The sequence below is a fragment of the Malania oleifera genome, chromosome 13, assembly GCF_029873635.1.
Source record: "Malania oleifera isolate guangnan ecotype guangnan chromosome 13, ASM2987363v1, whole genome shotgun sequence".
NCBI classification, from domain to species: Eukaryota; Viridiplantae; Streptophyta; class Magnoliopsida; order Santalales; family Ximeniaceae; genus Malania; species Malania oleifera.
In genome coordinates, this window is record NC_080429.1 from 24,049,076 (window position 1) to 24,063,401 (window position 14,326).

A 14,326-nucleotide genomic window follows, 5' to 3' on the forward strand; every position below is an offset into this window, starting at 1 on the left:
TCCCATTTTTCTTCCTCTTTTATTATTTAAATATCATAATTCTCCAGGTCACTACATTCTCTCCTCCTTATAGAAATTTAGTCCTCAAAATTAGCTATTCATATGATTCATCATCCCTTAAAGGAAAAATGGTCTACTTATTTTGTTACTTACCCTCACTTATGGTGAAGGAATACCGTGGTTACATTCCAAGTCTTGGGAGATTACATATACAAAATAAAATTCTCCCAAAACTAAAATACTACTCACTAACTAAACTATTACATACACTAACTAACTTGCAAAAGAAACATTACTTACTATTACACTTTCCTGAATAATTGTGGATATCTCTGCCTTATCTGTTCCTCGAGCTCCCAAGAAGCTTCTTCTATTGCATGATTTCTCCATAAGACTTTCACCAGAGAAATCTTCTTATTGCATAATTCTTGTTCCTTCCTATCCAAAATTTGTACTGACACCTCCTCATAAACTAGTGAATCACTGAGTTCTAATTCACTATAACTGATCACGTGAAAAGGGTCTGGGACGTATTTCCTTAACATGGAAACGTGGAATACGTCGTGTATCTTGGATAATACGAGTAGTAAAGCTAACTTGTAGGCAACTGGCCCCACTTTCTCTAGAATCTTGAATGGGCGAATGAACCTAGGGTTAAGTTTACCTTTCTTCCCAAATTGCATAACCCCTTTTAACAAAACTATTTTCAAAAATACATGATTACCGACATCAAACTCCAATTCCCTATGGCAGGTATCAGCGTAACTCTTCTGTTAGCTCTTAGCTGCATTGATTCTATCTTTGATAAGTCGAACCTTATCACATGCTTGCTGAACAAGCTCTAGTCCCACAACTCACCGCTCACCCATTTCATCCCAAAATAAAGGAGAACGACATCTCCTACCGTAAAGCACCTCAAACGGTGTCATGCCAATGCTGGCCTGATAACTGTTGTTGTACGCAAATTCCACCAGCGGTATAGACTGAGGATAACTACCCCCAAAATTTAGCACGTACGCTCATATCTTCTAATATCTGAATCATCCTCTCAATCTGCCCATCTTACTGAGGATGGAATGTCGTGCTAAAAGATAACTGAGACCCTAGAACTTCTTGTAAGCTCCTCCAAAATCGTGAGGTGAAACGTGGGTCTCTATCTGACACTATAGACATTGGCATGCTGTGAGAATGGACTATCTCCTGAATATATATCTCTGTCAGTATGTCCATGGAGTAGTTGATCTTGATGGGAAGAAAATGGGCGGTCTTGGTCAAACGATCCACAATCACCCAAATTGCATTCTGGCCATGAAATGCTAACGGTAGCCCTGAAATAAAATTCATAGATATATGATCCCATTTCCACTCTAGGATGAAAAGTGGCTGCAACTGGCCTGCCGGTCTCTAGTGCTCAGCTTTTATCTGCTGACACATCAGACACTGGGCTACATACTTAGCAATTTCTTTCTTCATACCACTCCACCAATATGACTCGCAGATCTTTATACATCTTCATACCGCCGGGATGAATTTTGTACAAAGATCGGTGAGGATGGTCTTCCTGATGTCAGCATCGATAGGAACACATAATCTAAAATAGAATTGCAACACTCCGTCATCTGCAATACAAAATTCCTCCCCCTGACCATTTTGCACTCTAACTAATACCTCTGCTAATTCTGGATCGTCTTTTTGAGAAGCTTTAATCATTTCCTACAGAGTAGGCTGCACCACCAGACTAGAAATACATATTTGAGGATCACTCTCAACCAACTCTATGCTAAGTCTCTCCATATCCATCATGATCAGATATTGGATCTCCATAGCTGCCAATGCTGATCCCACAGACTTCTTGCTCAAAGCATCAACTACCACATTCGCCTTCCATGGGTGGTAATTGATAGTGTAGTCAAAATCTTTAATAAGCTCCAACCACCTTCTTTGCCTCATATTTAGTTCCTTCTAAGTGAAAAAGTAATATAAACTCTTATGGTCGGAGAAAATTTCGCACCGTTCACTATACAGGTAATGCCTCCAAATCTTCAATGCATTTACCACTGCAACCAATTCAAGATCATGGGTAGGGTAGTTCTTTTTATATTCTTTCAACTGCCTAGAAGCATACGCTACTACTTTACCATGCTGCATCAATACACAGCCAAGTCCCTTCAAGGACGCATCATTATAGATAACATAACCCTCACCCCCTGACGGGATGATTAATACTGGTGCCGTGACAAGCCTCTGCTTCAATTCCAGAAAACTTTGCCCACAACTATTGTCACATTCAAATCTGGTGTTCTTTCTAGTTAGTCATGTCAGAGGCCCTGATAATGCTGAGAATCCCTCAACAAAACGACGAAAATACCTAGCTAGCCCTAAGAAACTCCTAATTTCCTGGACGTCCCTCAGTCTTGCCCAATTCACTACCGCCTCAATTTTACCAGGATCCATAGAAATACCATCTCCTAAAATGATATGTCCCAAAAACACAACCTCCTCAAGCCAAAATTCACATTTACTGAACTTAGCGTACAACTTCTTTTCCCTAAGCTTCTGTAGAACCTGCCTCAAATGTGTCTCATGCTCCTCATAGCTCCTCGAATAGACTAGTACATCATCAATAAAAACAACAACAAACTGGTCTAAATATTGGCAAAAAACTTTATTCATCAAATCCATAAATACCATAGGAGCATTCGTCAGACCAAACGGCATAATGAGGAATTCATAATGCCCATATTTGGTCCTGGAGGCTGTCTTCGAGACGTCTCCTTCTTTCACTCTCACCTGATGGTAGCCTGATCTAAGGTCAATCTTAAAATATACCCGTGTACCCTAGAGCTGGTCAAACAAATCATCTATACGGGGTAGAGGATACTTGTTCTTGATTGTCACTTTATTAATTTCCCTATAATCTATACGTACATCCTCATCGACTTGTCTTTCTTCTTTACAAATAGAACTAGAGCTCCCCACGGAGATACACTAGGTCGTATAAAGCACTTATCAAGAAAATCTTGCAACTGATTCTTTAATTCTGGATCAGGTGGCAAGTCTGGTAACTCATCTGGAAAAACATTTGTAAATTCCTTTACTACTGGTGTACTAGCGAGTTTCAATTCATTCCTTGACATTTCCTTCACAAAGGCCACGAATCCCCAACAACCATTCAGTAGTAGTCTTCTCCCCTGAATAGCTGAAACTAACAAAGGCGGGGATTGCACTCACGACCCTACACACCTGAATTCTACTCTTCCTAGTGGTCTGAATATCACTTATCGTGAATGACAATCTATACTGGCAAAATTAGCTGCTATCCAATCCATACCAAATATTACATCAAACCCATGCATATCCAGCACTATTAAATCAGCAGACAAAATTTTCCCCTAAATATCAACTGAACAACCTCAGAGCACCATACTACACCTCACTGCTGACCCGGTCAGTGTAGATACCAATAGTTCTATGCCTAACAACTGTGTTTCTGCTCCATATAGTCTAGTGCATTCCAGGGACACAAACGAGTGTACGACTCTTGAAACAAATAATACAATAACTTTAAAGGAAAGCATACTAACCATACCTGTCACCACATCATCGACTGTCTTAGCATCAACTCGCGTCAAAGAAAAAACTCTTGCTGGAGCCATATTTCTCTACTGGCCTCCACATGGCTCCTGATAGCCTCCCCAATACGGTCTGGGAGCAAGAGCGATATCTGGTGGTAAAGGGCAGCCTCGCACAAGATGTCTCTGTCTACCGCAATGATAGTAGATAGCTCGTCCCACTCAACACTCTCCCCAGTGTCTCCTCCCACAAGTTTGACAGATAGGAGGATTCTGCACCGCCTGCACCTCACGACCGAAGTATCCTGCCTCTGTCCTTTGACATAGTTTCCTCTCCTCCACTGACCCTGCCTATGACCCTGCTAGTAGTCTAAAGATGTAGATCTCTTCTTCTATCCCTGTTCCTCTATATCCATACGCTCACCAACCTCTCCCAAGGCTGCTTTGTTGACTAACTTAGCAAAATCTTGAATCTTTAGTACCACCACCGACTTGAATATGCCTCATCTCAATCCTCTTTCAAACTATGTTGTCTTCTTTACTTCATCTGGAACAATATACAGAGCAAAACTTGATAATTCTATAAACCGCTCTGCATACTACTGGACTGATAGCTGTCCCTGCTTCAAACTCAGGAACTCATCCACTTTAGCTTCCCTGACAGTGGCTAAAAAATATCTGTCAAACAATAACTCTTTAAATCGGTACCATGTCATGGCTATCGGCGTCTTCCTTTGCTGCTCCAGAAGTCTCACAGCAGTCCACAACCTCTCGGCTTCCCCTGTCAGTTTATAAGTGGTAAAGAGGACTCTTTGTTCCTCCATACACTGTAATACAACCAATACTTTCTCAATCTCCTGCATCCAATTCTCGGCAGCTGCAAGATCAACCCCTCCTAAAAACGCCAAAGGATTCATATTAGTAAACTTCTCTATTGTGCACCCATGACTTGCAGACGGACCTCCCTGCTCTCTAGAGCTCCTAGCGATCTCAGCCATAACCTGTTGAGCCACACTGTGTAGTACTGCATCAGAATCAGTCCCGCCTACACTTAAGAGCCCTGCTCCATCACTACCGCTCACATGGGCACTACCTCCTCTTAAATCCATCCTGAAAAACAATAAAAGTAACTTAGGAATCCTATACTTACAATTTACATGCCTAACATAGTTCCTTATCCTAACTTCCTCAACTCATTCCTAACTCTAGTCCTATATTCTAGGAACACAACCCGACAATAGTTTACTATGGTTTTCCTGAAATCGTCACCTCAGGAAAAACACAGAAACCACCACGGAAGTCCTACCTCTAGACTGTAGAAAAAAACCTTAAATCATTTTCTTATACTCTGGTATCGTTTCTTCTGCACTCTAAAGTCTATAGAACCTAGTAACTTAGGCTTTGATACCAAACTGTAACAACCTGCTTATTTTATCATTTTTTTTTTTCATGATAATAAAAATAGATATAATCAAACCTTGCAGATCATAATCAACCTAAACCCGTAGGTACCAAAGATACATTAGAAATACAACACAGAAGCCTAAGCAACAGGAAACATAAAATCATATGCATCTCATATTACCATTCAACACAATACCAGAGTTTACTACATCCATTGTATATATCCCAAAACAATCAAAACCAGTCCTAGGGTCGTCACCCGAAAAAATCCATCTGACCATAGCAAAAAGACTTACCTTTCAGATAGGGTAGGACTATGAACTCTAGCGCTACGGAGCTTTATCCGCTCTCCATTCTAGGGCTTCTGAATTGTTTATATAATTTGGGGTGAAGCACCTCTCAGTAAGGGAAATAAACTAATACTAGTGTGTGACAAAATGAATATTTCCGTGTTATATATAAAACCATACATAAACATATTTAGTGAAACTGTCTGTATCATATCTGGGAAAAACATGTATACAATCATATCATGATAGAACATACTAGATTTCCATAAACATAATTCATTTCATATAATAATAATACAAAAACAACTCTGGAAGGTTAGCTAGCTCGTGTCATGTCTTACCCCCACACAACTGGGTTGTGTGGCCTGAAGGCGGGACCTAACAATGGCTGGTCAACCACTACCAAGTAAAAGCAAAATTTTGTAAGTATGATGGGTCTGTCAGACTTGGTCCGTGCACCAGGGGTGCCAACACTACAATAAACCACATCGACTATCCATTCTCACACTGCCCCATACAACAACGATAACACAACATCATAATGATCGTGATCACATAGCTACGGTACCGTGCTCATGTAAGCCTAAACCAAGCCAACCAGGTTCTGATAACATATAACACATTTTAAATTATGATACATTGCTATTCCATAATAATCATTGTCAAATCATTATTATTATATCACATTTCATAGCATAATATGAAAATCTTTGACCCTTACACTGGCATTTCGTATTTTATTAATCACGGCCCTTATGCCGTATCACATATCAGATAAAATTCTTGGCCCGTACGCTGGCATATCATATAAAAGGCTCGCCCCGTATGTCGGCATATCATGTGAGAACATCCTTGGCCTGTACGCCGGTATATCATATAAAAACTCTCAGCCCATATGCCAATATACTAAATAAAACTCTTGGCTCGTACGTCAGTATCTTATATAAAAACTCTCGGCTCGTACGTCAGTATATTATATAAAAACTCTCGGCTCGTATGCTGGTATATCATAGTAAAACTTTGTATCTTTTAACATTTTCTCAGAAAATAGTAAATCATAATAAATTCTACTCGTGCCACACAAAAATGGGTACTACACATATTTAAAACATATCATCATTTTGTTCAACAACATTATTTCCAACATAATTTTATAACGTATATATTCATCTGAAAATAATTGCTGAATAATAAATAATACATTTTCATAAAAATCTTGACTTAGTTTATCCCCTTACCTAATTTCTGAAAAGCCCCTACAATAACTAGTCCTGCACCCACAGGGTTCCCCGTTCAACACCCTGAAAACAACATTTTCCAAAACAGAAACTCAATATTTCTACGCGTACTATATTTTCTACAACTGTAGAGAAGGCCAAATACTAAATAAAAGCCTTACCCTGAATCTGGGATGGAATTCAAGTTAGCCCCACTAATGATCCACTCCAGCAGATTTGAAGAGAACTCTTCCAAGAGTGTCGTGGTGGCCTCAGATCGTCGAACCGACCAAAATCTGGCCCAGAAACTTAGAGAGAAGGGGTGGAAACCAAAGTGGAGAGAGAGAGAGAGAGAGAGAGAGAGAGAGAGAGAGAGAGAGAGAGAGAGAGAGAGAGAGAGAGAGAGAGAATTTGTTTTGGCTTAAAAATTTGCCCTAAAATCTAGATTAGGGATATTTATACACTGGACTTTGTCGACGAGCCATGTCACCTCGTCGATGAGGCCACGAAGGAAGTTCATCGACGAACGTTTGTTTCTCGCCGACAAAATTCAGAGATGGGAAAATAGTCTCTCGGTATTTTCTCGTCGACGAGCCCAATAAGCCACTTCGTCAACAAGGCCTGCTATCATCCCTTTTTTCAATTCCCATTTTTCTCCCTCTTTTATTATTTAAATATCATAATTCTCCAGGTCACTATATGGGGCCCCAGAATTCTACATCGGGAAGTACTCCCCAAGACTCCAATGGACTATCCAATACCGACACTCTCTCTAAGAGGTGTGGTTGCACTATCTCTCAACATATAACTATGGTACCGTGCTCATAACACAACATCATATCACAGGGCGCTAAAATCATATATGATAATTTATATCATAAAACTGAAATTATAATTCATTTTCATAAAACTGTATAAAACATAAATTGTTCGTACTCCTGGGGAACATCTATCATATACTATCTCGGTATAAAACCTGCATATTAGATTCGACATTTAGCCGTCATATCACATATTGGCTTATAGCCGTCATATCACATCTCGACATCTAGTCGTTATAATTCAGTATTACACAAAACCTGTTCATTTATGCCAATTAAAACTGTACTCATGCCACATAATTTTTCACCTAGTATATCATAAATAAAATAACAACTTGAGAAAATAGACATTGTGCTAAAAATAGGAGTATGAGTATCTCCAAATTGTTATTTTACTAAAATATAAATACGTAGTTAAGTACAAGAAAAATGGAGATAATCAACCCTACCGTCTTTGGTTCGTATTAAAACACGCCTAAGGTTTGAAATCACAAATTCCAACTGGTGAAAACATTCAGAAAGCCCAGTACTTTAATCCAAAAATATCATATTCGAATTTAATCAGTTGGTTTTGAAAATAACATCGGTTAACCAAACCTAAGCTCGGAAACCCTAGAAAAGTCGTAGCTATATACATATAAACATATCTAGTATTTCAATCAGTTAAAACTTGCAAAAGTAACTAACATAATATAATCCCCTTACCTGGCTTACTGGAAACCCTAAATCTCTGCCCCACCATGTTCGAAGATCAAAACCCTGATTTTGGAGTAATGCTTGAAAAGCCCCGATCAAAAATCCATTCCGCTAAACTTGTAGAGAATTTCTCCTAGATCCTTGTAACGGCTTGCAATTGTCGAATGAAACGACGAAAGATGAGAGAATTGAAGAGAGAGAGAGAGAGAGAGAGAGAGAGAGAGAGAGAGAGAGAAACTAATTTATTAATCATTAAGCAACCAAAAATCCTATTTATAAGTCATTGACCCCGTCACATTCGTCGACGAAATGGCGCCTTCGTCGATGAACTTTAAACCTGAAATTTAATCATTCGAGATTTCTTCGTCGACAATGCCCTGAACTTCGTCGACAAACCACAGAAGTGCCTTCGCCGATGAAAACAGGGGATTCATCAACGAAGCCTTCTAAAATTCCATTTTAGAAATTTCCTTTTCTTCTTTTCTTATTTATTTCTTTAATTTTCGGGTTTGGGTTTCTGCATGAATAAAAAAATAAATGCCCAAAATTAATATACTCTCTTTAAGAATAATTTTGAAATGAAAGAGTGAAAGAGAGTTCAAGAGTTTTTTTTAAAAGCCTTTTCCCCAAAGAAGAGATTTTTACAATAAAAATGATTTGGGGGAACTTTGATTAACAAAGGATTAGAGAGAAAATAATAGCTAATCAAAGTTTCTAATCTTGGCTTATGATGGGGTATTTATAGATTTTCTAAAAATTATGACCGTTGGGGACACGCTAGGTATTTTCCAAATTGTTTAATTAAAAGTTAACTACGTTTAAGCCCTTAAAAATTTGGAACCCGAGAGGTTTGGTCAACCATAGACAAGGTTCAATCAATCATATTAATAAGTTCGAATGACCGTGGCAATTTTGAACTAGGGATTTGGTCGACCGTCTTAGTGCGATTTTGAACCCCTTTGTGAGTTCGGTTGACCAAGACAAGGTCAGTCGGCTACACAACTAGGTTCAGTTGGCCCAGAAAAAAGATTGGTTGACCATTTATGAGGTTCGGTCAACCAAGGCTATTTTGAACTATGTATTTGGTCGACCAAGTTGTTGGGGGTGTCAGAGGCTTTATGGTTCGGTCAAATGAAGACATTGCATTCAATAATGGGTTGGTTGACCAAGACAATTCAAATATTTGGCTTTCATTGGTCAAACAAAGCGTCTATAACACAAATCGGTCGGTCAACCGAGGCTTAGTCAAATTTTTGAATTTTTGGCCTACAGTCTACTCGGTCGACTGAGCTAATTTTTACATGGTGAGTTCGGTCGACCGAGACTTCATAGCAGATGCCCCATGTGGCAGGTTTGGTCAATCAAGTCATTTAGTACATAAGGGTTCGGTCAACTGAGGCTCTTTAACTAAGCCAAAAATCCAATGTCGGTTTGTTGTTACCTTGATTTTGACCCTAACCAATTTAAAGCTTTTTTTATGATTTAGTTGTTAAGACAAAGGTTTTCTATGAAGTGTGTTGGTGCCTAGGGTCTATCTACGGTCATTTTGAACTTTCATCCATATCATGCAAATGCATGCATTATTACTAACCAAATAATAAAAATTAAATGCAATACAACTAAAATCAAAATGTCTTCTTCTTTTGCTTTTCACTCCATGGAATGCGTCAGTTGAAGTAAGCTTTAAGTCTTCTGACTTCCATTTTCCCTTTTTCCTTATGTGTGTGTTGAATAGTAAATCTGTTCAAGCACTTAAAAACACACATAAGTAACTTGTGTTTTGTCAACATGAAAATAGGGATCGGACTCAAAAAGCCAACATAGAGTCACCTCTTTAAGAAGATTTTATTGTGAAGTGACTTAACCTCATAGAGCTTTGTCAGTGCATCCAAAATTTCTTTTGCTGACTTCTTCTCCGCAATGCTTGATAACCGAATCTGTCAATGTCAGATGAAGATTGGTCACAACATCGTCATCCATCTCAATCCATTTGTTGTTAGTTATCCCTGTTGCCCTGTCTCCAATTGCCACTAAGCAATTGTCATTTCTCAAGACCACCTTCATCTTCAATTTCCAAAGGGAGAAATTACCCCCATTGAACTTCTCAATTTCATACTTTGCTGCCATTGTAGTAGATAAGATTTGTTCCTCCACTGAATCAGCTGCCACTTTTTCACTATGATCAATACCGTATACGTGAACAGTATTGTAAATGAATGGACCTATATACTTGAATAAATCTTGTATACATTCACAATATTGTAAAAGCATCCGATGACACATGTGAAAAGTAATTGTGAATAGTAACCTCAACCCAAAGGCCATAACCCAAGGCTTTGATACCATTGTTAGGAAATTGAATGGGTAGGAATAGTATTGCACAACTAAAATAAGAAATGAGAAAAATAAGAATTGACACCAAGATTTATGTGGAAAATTCCAAATAAATTGAGGGAAAAATCATGGGTAAGACTAGAAGGAATCCACTATGAAAAATGAATGATACAACTTCTCTCTAATTACAAGAAGAGAATAATGATATCTTTCTTTTTTGAATTAGGAGTATATAAGAAGCTAGAAAATGGAGATGCATGAGATTATATTTTTCAACTACAAACATGCTCTTTTATAGGCATTCAAATAGATTGCTAAAATAATGGAGACGTGGACCTGCGCTGGTTGGCATGTGTACGACTGACAGCATTCACATGGGTGGTATGGAGCGGCTGGCAACACATATAGGTGGTATGGAGTGGCTGGCAACACATATGGTGTAACGCCCTGACCCCCTACATGGGCCCGGAGTGCTACTAATCCATTCATTTACTTGATAATCCACATTCTAACATCATGTATGCAGTAGAAAACATAAATATAATTTCCACAAATATAATACCAGAGTTTACTATTTCTATCTATAATTCAAAATAACTATTCATCACCTGTATTCTTATATATAAACATCCAGTATTCACAATCATCCATATCTCAGAAAACTTAAAACATAAAACATAAATCATAACTTAATATATATCCCAAAAATATCATCAAAATTATACCATTTTCCCTTGTATAACCCAAAAAAATGTTGTAATAACCTTGAGTTCTCTAAGCTCGATCTCGTGGAAGTCTTGAAAAAGATAAATTCATATTCGGGTGAGACACATCTCAGTAAGGGAAGAAACAATATATTAAAATGGCGTGTGACTAACATGAGTTTATATAACAACATAATATTTAACATTTGAAAATCGTTAACATAATTTCTGAAATCATTCTCTGAACCTAATCAATCACATGCAAAAGATTTAACCCACGAGATTACCCAAGGATAGGGGTGATTACCCGCCTATACAAGTAGCACCCCTCTGCTCTGATACATTTGGCAACTCGAAGGTCACTACTGAAGCATATCAGGGCACCCACCTTACTCAATAAGCCCTCTAATGTTAGATTGATCTCATACTCACACAGTTCAAACAAAGGTTTACCAGCGAAGGCCCTAAGGATAGGAAAATCTACCCGCTCATACAAATAGGTTCCCTCTACCTTAGTGCATTATGCAGCCTACTGTTACATCTGATACTATTAGAGCACTTGCCTTTCTCAGCAAGCCCTCGGGCGAAGAGTATACCCCACTCCAGTTGTAACATATTCTATTAGCATAAATACTTTTAATATCATAATACATTATTCTTTCTGTCATTATTCAACTATTCACATATATTCATGTTCATAGTTTTAACATTTCATTTCATTTCATTTTAAGTGACTATTTCCCATTTACATCATTTACATTTCACATTTCATTTCATTGTCATTTCATTCCATTTTCGTTTCATTCATTCGTACTATAACTGCTCTTTAGCCGTCATTAGTTAGTCCACATAGAAATGCGCTAAAATCTGCCAACATAGCTCCTTTTAGCTGTCATCAGTTAGTCCACATAGAATTGCGTTAGAATCTGCTAACACAGCTTTCAACTATCATACATTTACATGGTTACATTAATATACACAAGTAGCATGACTCATATCATATTTTATTCTTAATGCTTTACTTACTTAGCCTGCACCTCATACATTTAACATATATTTGCATAGAACTTACATTTACTCATGCCACACAATTAAGCAATAAAATTCATACATTGCCTGTAAAATAAGTCAACTAACATTTAACATTTATATACTGAAAATACCTTTCATTTCTTACATAATTATCTTGAAAATATTTTTCACTTTCATCAGTTCATTTTCGCATATATGTATCTAATAAATAGTCGTAAACTCGAAAAAATATAATTTAAATGGTTGACATTTTAAACTCATACCAAAACATATACACGTATATATAACACAATTCATTTTCCATTAAATTCATAAAAATTATGGTTTAATATATATTTTTCCCCTTACCTGGTTTCTTGAACTATGTCAACAGGGACCCTGAAAAGATGCCTACAGTGTTCACCCGGACCCTGAATCAAAATCCTAGTTCCATTAAATCAACCATAAATAAAATACTATTTTAATATTTCTTAGGGTCATAAATTCCAAATAAATAGTTATACCCTAAACTATAACTAATTCACCTAATTTCCCAAATCCCACTCTCGCTTTGGAGTGGAGCCTAGGAAACCTAAATTGGAAATTTACTCACGCCAAAATGACGACAATCGCGACTAGAACTACGTAGTGGTGTCTGATCGTCGATTTAACTGCAGATTTAAGGAAAAATTAAGGATTTAGAGGAAATATTCCTTTCCCCAAAAGTGGTGCCTACTCAGCTCCCACAATAAATCCGCTCCAGTAGAAATGTCGATGGCGGAGCTAGGAACCCAACGATACCTTCCATTTTCCGATCAGCTGAATATCTGCTGAGAAATTGAGAAGAGAGGGAAGGAAGATGGAGGAGTGAGATGAGAGAGACTAAGAGACTGAAGAGAGGCCCTGGAGAAATCTTTGAAAGAAAGCTTCTCAACTTTCTTAACTTACTTCTTTCTTTCTTTCTTTTTTCTTTTACTTTATTCATTAACATAATATCATATTATATTATATACTTATTTATATATATAACCACCATATTACTTAACTTAATTAATTCAATTTAATAATATTTAATTAATTAATAATTACTCTTAACTTTTTTCCCATACTATTTCTTTTTATTTGTTTATTTAATATATTAATTTAATAATACTTAACTAATTAATTGATTAATAAATTTAATTAATTAAATTTTTTTTTTCAGGTTATTACATATGAGCTTCACATGAGATGGACATCATGTATATGACATGAGCAGCTGCAGGACTAGGAAATGACAAATTGTTGAAATAATGGAGACGTGGACCTACGCTGGTTGGCATGTGTACGACTGGTAGCATTCACATGGGTGGTATGGAGTGGCTAGCAACACATATGGGCTTCATATGAGATAGGCATCATGTATATGACATAGGCAGCTACGAGACTAGGAAATGACATGGGCATGGGCAGCTCACTACCCCATGCGGCCTGCTTTACATTAATTGAAAAAGGCTTTACATTTCACAACAATGATGACATAGAGGAAAACGATATCGACGGCATAAATATGTGTGTCTTGCTCCTCTGGTGGCTCTGAGGGAGCATGGTAAAGATGACATATAGAAGATTGGGCTTTGTATAGTGTTTGGAGTATTTGTAGATGCTATGTGTTTGGAGATATGTCTAGGAAGAAGGAGGAGTGATGGGAGGAGGAATACTATCATTGTTCGGAGATGAATCGAAGAACTTGGATTATTTAGGGGTGCCCAGCCGTATTAAAAGCTTGATATACATTGTTGACCCACAACCTAAAAGCCCAAGCTTTTAGGTAAAGTGGTAATCTAACATGGTATCAGAGCTCTGGTTACCAAGAGGTTCTGGATTCTAATCTTGTCGCTTGCCTTTATTTTATGACATTATTTGTCATTTGTTTATCTCTCCACGTTTTATCAAGCTGCACGTGCGGGGAGTGTTAAAAGCTTGATATGCATTGTTGACCCACGACCTAACAACTTAAACTTTTAGGTAAAGTGGTAATCTAACAAGCCGCGACTCCCACAAGAATGGTATAGATGCAGTGGCTTCGCAGTAGTAGATACTGCGGGAGGAGGTAGAGCATTCTCTTGAAAGAAGTTTGCTGAAGATTTTATCATCATGCTCAATTTGAAGAAGGGAGGTGGTGCGGCCATTAAAGTGCATTTTTTAGTAGCTAGGTCTGAATTTGGGTTTGCAGATCTAGAGATCTGTGTGGAGATATTAAAGGTCTGAGGCAACTGTAGGCTTAAGAGGGTTTTT